The following is a 12,313-nucleotide window of genomic DNA, read 5'->3' as shown; positions in this document are numbered from 1 at the left end:
AAACTTGCATTGCTTATATACTACTTCACAACACTCCATACAACCATGTCATGACAAATAGCTGTCCAAGTCCAGCTAATCCAGATGCCAGCAGCCATCAAACGTTCCATCCAAGACGTTTAATTTTGGATTACGCCATCAGTGCTGCACTATCCATCACTCTTTAATCAATGCATTAACAGGATTTACCGCTGTCTTTCACAAATACATACTGTGTATGCAAAGTCAAAAATCCCTATAGAGTCTACCTATTATTTGAACACATACAAAATCCTTGCCAAGAGTCTAGGTTTTACTATGCATTTAAAAGGCATTCCAGCTGGGTGACGAGGGTCTACTGCACAAGTAAGAGTTAAGCACACATATGGCTTTACTTTAAGAAGCGTCATTCAAATAGGAGCCCTAAGAGACTGTAGGTGTTGTAAAAAAAAATGCACTTTTATATTTCCTGCTGTATGGAGAGGCTATGATCTTGTGGCTGGAAGGGTTGAGGAACTGGGAGCTTCAAGGCCCTTGAGAATGCTGTTTTAGCCTGTTTGGAGCATGTGATCACATTCTTATGTCTGGCAAAGAACTCTCATATCAGCCACATGGAAACAGGCACCACAAAAGAAAAAAGAAAACAAAAGAACGCAATACAATTCGCAGCACGGTATTGTTCAGCTGTTTGGTGGCGTGCATATGTGAAGAATCTGTGATCCATTGAGCAGTGAAAACATAGACGTGGTAGTTTCCCTTTATAGGTCAAGAAGCATTAAGTCCAGAAAAAACAATCTACAATAACGCATGCTGTTGACTTTTTCTAAAAAACAAATAATACATACTGTGGCGAACAGGACGAGGCCGAGGGACGTGAGAGAACGGAGCGAGGCCGGTGGCGTGAGTGTTAATCAGCGACACCTGTGAGACGCACCGGTCTCGCATCTCTCACAGAGGAGCAGAAGCATAAAGGGGGAGCGACGACGTGGATGATCAAGAGAGGAACAGGCCTGTGTTTTAGTTGTGTTTGGTTTTTGTATTTGTGTTTTATTTTGGTAGCCAGCAGTCGTCCTCGAGGGGCTGCTGGTGGTTATTTTTGGTTTGTTTATTTTATTTTAAATAAAGTATTTTGATTGTTCGCCGGTTCCCGCCTCCTTCTTCCCTGAACTTTGCTACACATACAAATTTGAAATGTTTTTTTTTAATATTATATAGCTAGTATATAATATGATATTAATGTTGTGGTATTAACCCTTAAACACATACCTTGAGTCTTTAGTGAACCGGGACTATTACCCTCCTCATTCATTTTTTAAAGTTAGACATCAACCTTCTTAGTATTCCTCAATCAATTCATTATAAACAACATAAGAAAAAGATTGCCTGTTTTCCCATTCATTTTTGTAAAAATGGTATATCGATCTCCACTGTCGTCGCTCCTCCTTTTATGCTTCCACTCCTCCGTGAGAGATACGAGACCGGTGCGTCACGCAGGTGTCAATCATTAGTAATCACGCCACCGGCCTCGCACCATTCTCCCACGGCCCTCGGCCTTGTCCTGCTCGCCACACAGTGTAAGTATATTATTTTCTGCACAGCATTAAAGGTGCTCTAAGCGATGTCGGGTTACATAATAATAATAATATGTTTTATTTATAACGCACTTTCCATTCCGAAGAATCTCAAAGTGCTACACAGGAGAGCGACAGCAACTACAAAATAATAAAAAATAATCAGCACATAAAAGCCTTCCTGAATATAGAAGTCTGAATAAAAAAGTACATCACTTCTTGTTAACGTTCGAAGTATTGTCAAACAAAACGGAGGCTAGCTAGACCCTCCCTCCTCCTCATCCGCTCACTAACCCCCCAAACCCCACCCCCAAATCCTTCTTATCGGTTATTGGCTGGAACAATTTGTTATTTTTCGTGGAGCGGGTTAACCCAATTTGTTTTTGCTGCCGTTTTTGGAGCCTGGGGTGTCTGCAGAGACCGCGTTTTTTTACAGTGTGTTCAGGGGACAGGCAGCTAGCGGATAGTGAGGAGATTTTTGCTGTATGTGACAAAAAAATGTTTTGGCCTAAAAAACACGTGACATTGTTTAGAGCACCTTTAATGGAATCTTTGATGACTGATTAAGTGCAATTCACCTTTATTCCACAAGGTGGCAATGTCTGATACACCATGATAAAGTGCTGTTTCACTCATTATTACCGCAGGCAGAAAACAAAAGAATATGAAGTATCATCAGCAAAAATTTTAATGGCTCAGCGATTTACTGTGGAGCCAAAACTGAACGCAATAAAAATATTAGTGTCATTGACACTTCAAGGATCTGGTGAAGAAGCTGTCAGCGATTAAAATAATGATGGTTCTGGAAATGAAAATGATAGTTTTGAGATTGTGAATATGAGGCAGATGCTGAAGTATGAAATGAGCTATGATGAGGACAGTGATGATGGTATAAAACATCTGCTCAAACTGAATCCAAGCTCTAAAAGTTAATCAAATATGCTTTTTTATTCATCTGTAATTGTTACTCTCGCATCAGGAGAGTTTAATGTTATAGCGACAGGTAGAGATCCATCTGTGTTAGATATAGATCCGGGTCGCTAAAGACCTGAATATGTAATAATGGTTTGCGAAAGATTCATGTATTTAAGGGTTAAGCTAAATCTTATACTGAAAAGATAATGAATGTAAAAGTGACACATCATATCTGGCTTTATGTCTATGAGGTCTTTTAATCAATGACTGCATTGCTTTAATTGAAAATATACGAGAATATGAAATGAAAAAGCAATCTTCTCATCCCTCTCTCCTTCCTAATCCAATAATCCTTCTACTTTATTCGTCCAGGGACTGAGGTAAACCTTACGCAGACAGCCCTCAGCATATGTTTGCCATATCCGGTAAGCCATGCAGGGAATGGATAGGAATGGCTAGAGTATTTAGGGCTGAATTATTCTGAATGAGTATAAAAGCATTAGTTTGTTATTGAGAGACTGTTATTTACAGATTGTTTTGGTGGAAAGCCTCATGTTGACATAAATATCTTGCAAGTTAATAACCAAGCACATAGGCTGTAATTCAAATCATTTTAAAAAACGTACTGGGAGGGAGCCAGACCGCTCAACCAAAAGTGTTTATGACAAAAGTGTCAACACTTCAAACTGGAGATTGTCACAAAAGCATATCCAACTATCTGTTCGTTATATCTGAGGATTACTTCATATTTGATGTACTTGATCATTTATTCCTTTGTTTCAGTTCCCTTAAGTCTCTTTTAGAAATCCATTTACTCACACTTACACATAATTAAAACAAGAATCAAATCAGAAATTAACAGCTGGCACTGAACATAATCTGAACACATTGATCAAGTCTGGAATCTATTAAAACTCAAAAACATTATCTTGGATGTTGTTCTTGGTAAAATCATGGTTTGTACAGTCTCTAAAGAGTAATACATTATAATATTAAGTAAATTCACATTAAAATATACTGTTGAGTAGGAAATAACTATAATTAAATATTCCTAAACTCTTATTCTACTAATTATACTAACATAAATATGCTCATTTAACTTAAATGGCTTAAATAATTATTGGTATACTAATACATGTGCTCTGATTTAGTAGTTTAATTCTGAGCCTTACGCCATTAAATTTGAAGTTTGAGGGCCAAACAGACTTACTGTCATACTGTCATTCCCAAAATGCTAATTGAATGTTTTTAGTGGCTTTAGCTGCACTGTGGTCTGGATTGAACTCGTACAAAAGTAAAATTCTTAGATATTTTGAGCATATTGTCATAAAAAGGTTTCTGAAGAAAATAAATTCAATGAAATGAAAAAAAAAACTAATCAATTACCTCTTCCATGAAAAATAGCACACTGTCAAATTACTCAAACCCAAACTTAAAGACCATTTTCTCACCAAGTCATTTTAATATGAAAAAAACCGTATAGTTTGCTATAAAGAACAAATACATTTGACAGGAAGTGGTTGGGCCCCTAATAAGGTCAAGTTCTCATTGTTATTATTATATTATGAGCATTTATGTCACGATTATTTCCAGTTAGTTTCACTTTCGTGGACTTTTAGTTTGTTTATCGTCTGTTTCCTGTTACCTTTGTTCAAGTTTTTCCATCTTATGTCATTTGTTACCATGGATATTCATTTAATTATCCCAGATGATCATTATTGAGTTCATTACTCATTGAGTATTTAAAGGGACAATGTGTAGTTTTTTTAGGTATTTTATTATCTAAAATCAATATTTGTATTCATAAATATGTCCTCAATGGTGTACAAATACCTCTGCCAATTATCTGACTTATCTTCGTAAACGAAGAATTTATTATCTTTATATACATGTGATGTGACGGGTAGGTCCACGGAGGCTTCCATGTCGTTCCGCCATCTTGAAAAACTATAATAGCAGAGAGGGTCAAAAAGTACTAGGCCAACACGTTTCCACAACGCGTTTTCGTTCAGAGCCAGCAGCTAACTGAAAGCAGCTAAAACGGAGGAGCAGAGCAGTGAAAGGCGCTTGTCACTGCCCCGGCAAGTTTTTCACAGTCAGCAATTCATTCTGTAACATTCGTTTGTCGTTGTGTCAAGTTGCAGTTTGTTTGAAATAACAAACCTGTTCACCCAAAGGAAAACTCAACGAAGTGCTATTAGAAGACAATCCTGTCATAGCTTTTTGGTACATAACAGTTACCGTAGATGCAACACGCATTTGAAAAAGTGAGGCGCTGGAGAGCACAATTCATTTGAATGCAAAATACAATTTCACCGCTAGATGGGAGAAATTCCTACACAATGTCCCTTTAAGTTCCTCATTTCCTTTCTGTCTGGGTTCTGGACCGGTATTGTTGGTGTTTGCTATGCACTCTGTCTCGAGTCGTTCGCGTCAGTTAATAAACCTTGTTACCATTAAAAAAAACTCTTAACCTGCATTCATTATCATCTTTGGAATCTAAATGTGACAATTACAAGGTGGAAAGGTGCAAAGAAAGAAAGAAATGTATGAAAGTAGAACACTATACTTCACAAACGCTGAAGCTCTTCACAAAAAAAAAACTCTAAAGTTATTTGGCTACTATATGCAAATGATTTTTTTTTTTTTTTTTTAATAGCACTTGAAAAAAAACTAAACATGCCATTATCAACATTATGATCACAACATTTTAACATGCTCAGTTTGTGCTTAAATTAATACATAATGTTAGCTAACTGAATGATTTGTATTATCTTAGAACTGTATTATTATCATTTATTTTTTTATTTTTTTGCCTTATGGACATTACTTTGACAGTCACTTCTGATAACAGATCACTCTTAATTGTAATGCAGAAACATGCATTATCTGTAAAGCTGCTTTGAATCGATATTGTGAAAAGCACTAAATGTGAATTGAATTGAATATTATGATTAGGCTACTAGGTTCACTCTTTACCCGTTTCACTTGCACACAACAACAAAAAATCTGTTTTCTGAGACTTCATCAACCTGAAAATGACTGCAATATTTCAATAATAAAAAAACTTTCCTAATCTTTTATACACTTATCCATGGTGCATTTACTTTACCATCTTACCATCTTATTTCTGTGAATGACAGTGTTGCACTATTTCACATTTTGAGCTTTGATGAGAATTAAATTTCACCATACAAATGATATACAAAATGTACACATACAAAATTATACGCAACTGAGTCCGACTTTGTTAAACATCACTTCTTGGTTTGTTTTATAAAATCTTCCTGTGCTGCAGCTGATCAAATTGTTTGGAACTGAAAGTGAAAAAAAGTTCAAATCAAATAAATATCAACTTTAACAGCCCTGACAAGTACATAACCAATGTGCATCTTTACATTAAGACCATTAGAAAAACTTTGTAATGTCTTCATTGCTGTTATGAGGTCAAGACATAAAGAGTGCAGAGTTCTGGGTCAGGGATCTGTACTCAGGGCTAATAAAGGCCTTGATTCCCTCTTCACGAATCTCTATCCCATTGCACTACCCCCTATCCACCCTCCCTCCGACCAGTGTGCTGTTGCTGAGCAACGTGTGGTCTAGTGTTGGCGAGCATGACTGTTTGTTCCCGCCGAGCTGTGCTGAGAAAAAGGGAAGACACAAATTGGTAAACGGCAGCCACAGACCCAGGAGGCTGTGGATCAATGTCTGTACAAACAAACTCTCCCGCGCCCTCTCTCTCTCTCTCTCTCTCTCTCTCTCTCTCTCTCTCTCTCTCTCTCTCTCTCTCTCTCTCTCTCTCTCTCTCCATCTCCCTCTCTCTCTCCCTCCCTCCCTCCCCCTATCTCTCTCTCTCTCTCTCCATCTCCCTCTCTCTCTCTCTCTCTCTCTCTCTCTCTCTCTCTCTCTCTCTCTCTCTCCCTCCCTCCCTCCCTCCCTCCAAATAGCTTTATTGGCATGGTGAAAGAAATCTTTACATTGCCAAAGCATTCATAACACTACAATAAAAACAAAAACAAAATTAATTATTTAAGTTATTTACATGTGACATGTTTAATCTTCTAATATTTAATATAAGTGTCTATAGGCGTATAGTACGGTGTAGGCTCTTTTCTCTCTCTCTCTCTCTCTCTCTCTCTCTCTCTCTCTCACACACACACACACACACACTTCCTTTCTTTCTTTCTCTCTCATCTTTTCTCTCACCTCTATTTCATCAACTCTGTGTTAATGATGTTGTTAGCCTGTTTTAATAATTCAGTTCAGGCAAATGCAGTTCTCATCTCAATCAGAATGATTTCTTCCTCGCATAATCTAAAACAAACAAATATTAAATGAAGAAAGCACAAGGGTGTCTTTAGATTTACACTGGGATTTTAGTTTGTATATGAACTCCAAATGTACTGCTCAGACAGGTGCACTAAGCTGGAGCCGTTTGCTTCTAGATATGGCTAGCATTCTAGACTGAACATGATTGATTGATCTATAGCTGAAATAACTCTTGACCTTTTACCATGACACCACATCATAGTTCAGTCCACAAGAAGACAAAAAGTACAACAGTGTTGGTCAAAATTCTAAATGTGCTCCATTTCAGTTCCATGAGTTGAAATTGTTACACTCACAGGAAGCTGAATTGAAATGACACGTTTGAATGGCACAACATGAAATAATTTAACAATACTTTTTTTATAATATAAATACAACAATAATTATATAATAATTAAAGTAATTAATTAAAATAATATTTTAATACAAATTTAAATAATATAATTCTGATTGTTCTTATTCCTTTATTGTGGACTTTTGTCCATTGCATGAATGTTCAAAATGATTTTATAGACAAACCAGAGTATAATGAAAGCAGCTGTCTGAAATAGAATATATAAATATAAAACTTGCCACAACCTCAGCCCTAAAACTAAGACTGACAGCAGGGCCATGGCCGAACAGAAATAGAGCAAGAATAAATGACTTAAGAATAAAAACTTGTAGCGGTCAGAAATGTTTGTCCTCTTTGCAAATAAAAGCCTAGCTTTTCTGTCTGTTTAGTATCCCTTGTTTTTGTTTACTCACTGCCCACCTAAAGAGCTCTTCAATATAACAACAAAAAAACATCATTGACCGAATTCCAGTTCTGGTCTTTCACCCTTTAAGGGCACTCAGGGAAACAAATACTATTTCCATAATTTAAAATAAAAAAGAGCTATGGAATCCCTCCATGAAGGTCCAAAACAACAACACACAAATGCAAGACCAACAGTTTTCTTTGCCACACAACAATCGCTATAAACAAGAATGTTTCTGCCATGCAAGGTAACAGTCTACGTTATCCATCAGGCTGGATGTTAGTCTAGTCTGCTAGACATGTTTTTCTGTTTCACCACTCATCCAAATGGCTTAATTTCCACAATCAGTTCCCAACTGATGAATCTTCTTGGATGTGTGCTGAAACATCTTGAGCAACAGAAAAACATGCCCAGTTGACTAACTACTTTAACAAGGTAACAGCCTTTGGCCACTAGATTTGTATTGGCTGTACCAAACTGCCACATATGGGATGGTAATGCTCTACAGCCTTCAAAACACTCACTTTAAGTACACAGATGCTTAATGACGGTCTCATCTATATCAAAGTTTGGCAAAAAATTATCAAAAGTTTAAGACAACAGTTTGATTGTGTGAATTTTTTTACTAAAAAATATATATATATACACTGTAAATAAACAAAGATGTCAACCTGAGTGTAAACCAAAACTCACAACTGTCTCTCTGACAATCCTAGGCTCTAAAAACAAAAGAAAAAAGACAGAGGAGTGAGTCACAATCAGAAAATTAGCAGAAATACAATGAGCAAAATAGAAATATAGAAACATATAGCCTATATATATTATTATAGTGCAACTATAGTATAGTATAGTATAATATTACAGTACTTCTATTGGTGCTGCAGAGTGCAAAAAACAGTTTGTCTTTTGAAATAAAAGAATAGTTATTAAGTAAGGATTCATTAAATCAATAAAGTAAAGACTTTACATTATTACAAAAAAAAATCTATTTTATATACAGTGAATGCTGTTCTTTTCAACTTTCCGTTAATCAAAGAATATCACAGTTTCCATAAAATACTAAGCAGCACATCTGTTTTCAACATTGGTAATAATAAGAAATGTTTCTTGAGCACAAAATCATCATATTAATAATTATTTCTGAAGGATCATGTGACACTGAAGACTGGAATAATGATGCTGAAAATTCAGCATTGCCATCGCAGGGATAAATAACCTTTTAAATATATTACAAAAGAAAACAGTTTAATTGTAATACTATTTCACAATATTACTGTTTTTACTGTATATATGTTTGATCAAATAAAAATGCACCATTGGAGAGCATAAGAGACCTTTCAAAAAATCTGTTACTTTAGCATTACCGGGACACTGCATTGACCAATCAGCATCCAGGGCTGGAACAATCATTTTTTTAAATGTAAAATAATAAATCAATGAAACAAGTAAACAAATAATGCACAAACAAGTAACAAGTTTTTCAAAAACATGTATCAATACCAGATGGTTTTGCCCCTTCCTCGACAGGATGTCTGCTCCCTGATTCAGAACCCCCGGGACATATATTGCTCTTATAGATAATATTTTCCCTTGGGACCATAAAATGATCTGATGCGCCAACCCCCACCCTCACCATTATCAATCTGTCTTCATGAGTTAAATTTTTTTTATAATTATTTTCTTTTCTCTCTCTATTAGTCAACTTTCTGTGTCTGACCTCACCCATCTCCAATAACATGTTGTGATCATGTGTTAGACCAAACTGCCTGGATCCCATATGCACTGTATCAGCGCCTGAGTACATCCATGTGTGCAGGACTGCGCCAGAACCAGGGTTCCAGATAAACACATAGAGTGAAGGGAAACAGCACCATGCCTCTGTCGCGATGGCTGGATCTGCTGATAGAGGCAGCGCACAGCAGCAACAGCTGTAAACATCTGCGGAACGCTGAAGGCCAAAGGCTTTACATGTCCCTCAAAGCAACACAGCATGCCATAAATTACAGCTTCAACACTTCATTGCAATTAGCCTCGAATCGGTGAGACATTCTATCCGGAATTTATAATATTTATAAGAAAAAATGCAGGATCAAAGGTGATAAAATTGGTGTTTGCTTTTTAGACAGAGTAATGTGTGAATTTAAAATTACACTATACACCCATCACATGTGAAGAACAAAACAAAAATTGTACAAAGATTTAATGTGCAAATAAAGAGAAAAACTAATGTCAAGTAATGTAAAGTAACAGCTATGATGTCAAACACCCATTCATCATAACACAGTGCAGCACCCAAAACAGATCATAATTTTTGTGTAATAGCAACACAATCTGATCTAATATAGGGAATGTGCTGTTTATCAGATCATTTATTTGCTTAACAAAAGGGGTTGCAGGCTAAAAAAATGTCTAAAAGGGTTGAAACGCACTTTGGCAATGATTATGTTCACAAAAGGCTTGACATCTCATGTCTTATTGTTAATAATAAAACAGAGTTTTAAAACTAGCCCCGTTTACATGTAGCATTGTATTCTGATTATAACCAGTTTAAAACTCCAATCAGAATGAAAATGCTCCATGTCAACACCTCAATCGGAATAAAAATGCTCAAGCCGATTGAAATTTCAGTCAAATTGAAGGGGGTGGACCTTTTCATGAACCGATCAAACGAAAAATTACACCATGTAAACGAGCTGACTGTGTCAAAGTAGGAAAGTTTACATTAGCAAGTGTGAAATTGCATTGAAATTTGACACATTTGATTATACATTACAAGTCACATGGTACAATCAAATCTCCTTGTTTATACTAGCAATGCGCTAATGAATTTAACAAACCATCTGATTCATTTAAAAGTGTATTTTAACAACCAAATTGTCAATTGGCACTTCTTATATAGGAGTTTCATAATGTTCTCCCATAAAAATAATTATGGAAGAGAGGTATTAGCAGAATATTCGCCTGGTCTTAGCCTGGTCTTATGACACGTTAGCTGACTACTTCATCTTTCCCTCCAGTCATTTCAAGCTCAATAAATTCTCAAGATGTGTAAGTATGTGGCTGAATATAGTTTATGAGCAAAAAAAACACAGAACCAGAGATCTGGAAGGTGGGGGGCAGACTGGACTCAGAATCCAGCCAGAACCCAGCTGATATTTTGATAATGAACTCATCTCATCATCAGTCACAGAGACACCGAACATTGGAGACGAGGCCCAGCGTGTGCACCGCACACACACTAGTAAGCTTTTAATAAGCAATGTCTCCTAAAGATCAAAAAGGAGGATGGCATCTGTACAAAAAGGCAAGGGAAAGAAGGACAAAAGAGGGGCCAGAAAAATCCATTCTCAGCGTCCCAGCAAGGGCCAACTGGCTCTCACAGCCAAACCATGACCCTTTGACATGCATTGCTCATCTGCATTCAGTCTACATGTGAGCAGCACACTGTACAAGAAAACTAAAAAAGCCTCAAAAGGTTCCTATTAAGAATTTTTTATGGTAAGGGCGTGACATTTCTGAAACACGCTCGAAAGGGCTCGGCAAATCACAACACACTCATCCATCCGACCAATCAAAACACGCTTTTCGGAAGAAGGGGCTTTATAGAGACAGAAACTAAACAGAGCGTTATGGACAGACTTGGAAGAGAGGTGCTGCAACAATGTAAAATATGTGAAAAATAATGTGTTTTTGAAAAACCAAGGATGATAATAATAATAAAAAAGATAACTTTAGTTTATGAACATATGCTTTGAACATACATAAAGGCATATAGTTCATATGGTCCAATATGTATTCTGTCTTAATAAAAACAGTCCCCTTAACAACTTACTACTGAAACATGGGATCAGATAAGTAAGTGAAGTTTAAACAGTATAAAAATTGTGAAGAACAGCAAAAATGGAAAGGTGACATAAAAAATAGATTTTTTTTGACAAACAAAAACGTCTCGGGTTATGACTATAACCCTTGTTCCCTGAGAAGGGAACGAGACACTGCGTCGAGATTCGACACTTTGGGGACGCTCCCTTAGCGTGCTCCTCTGAAGTAAGAATGAAACTAATCCAATCCTGATTGGTGTTGCGTCGTGACGTAACATGTGACGGCATAACCGGATGCATAAAAGTGACGCTGACACACACACACATCAGCTCCGCGGTGAAGCAAGACGCTCTAAGGCCTCGAGGGGCGTGGCAGGACGACGCAGTGTCTCTCTTCTCAGGGAACAAGGGTTATAGTCATAACCCGAGACGTTCCCTTTCGAGGGAACTCAACACTGTGTCGAGAATCGACACTTTGGGGAACGAACGCCCACTAGGCCACGCACCGAAAACAGGCCTGCCCCGGAGTGAAACTGATTCAGGCACTCAGCTAGGACGAGAGCACATGTGTGCCAGGCGTACTAGGGAGGTGCAGACTATAGAACCTAACAAAAGTGTGTGGGATAGCCCAACCGGCTGCCTCACATACCCCTTTTCCACCAAGGCAGAGCTGGTGCTTGTTCGGAGCCAGAGCCTAGTTTCAAATCGGTTCTTTGTTTTACGACCACCAAAGCACCAGCTCCGAACCAGTAAAAGTGGTTCTTAAGTAGCACCAAATCATTGCTGGTCTAGAAGTAAGAAACACTTACACTTACTTATTTTTTAAATAGCAGCTAATCGTGCTAATAGCAGCTCGATTGTAATCTCCGTTAATGCAAGTTACGGCGAGCTGCATGAACGTGCTGGATTCGCCGTGTTTGGATACCAATGTAGGTTTGCAAAGCCATGAGCATAAATA

This window comes from Siphateles boraxobius, unplaced genomic scaffold (assembly GCF_051911475.1).
Source record: "Siphateles boraxobius isolate OS27281-9 unplaced genomic scaffold, OSU_SipBor_1 3, whole genome shotgun sequence".
NCBI lineage: Eukaryota > Metazoa > Chordata > Actinopteri > Cypriniformes > Leuciscidae > Siphateles > Siphateles boraxobius.
This window is presented reverse-complemented; position numbering follows the sequence as displayed.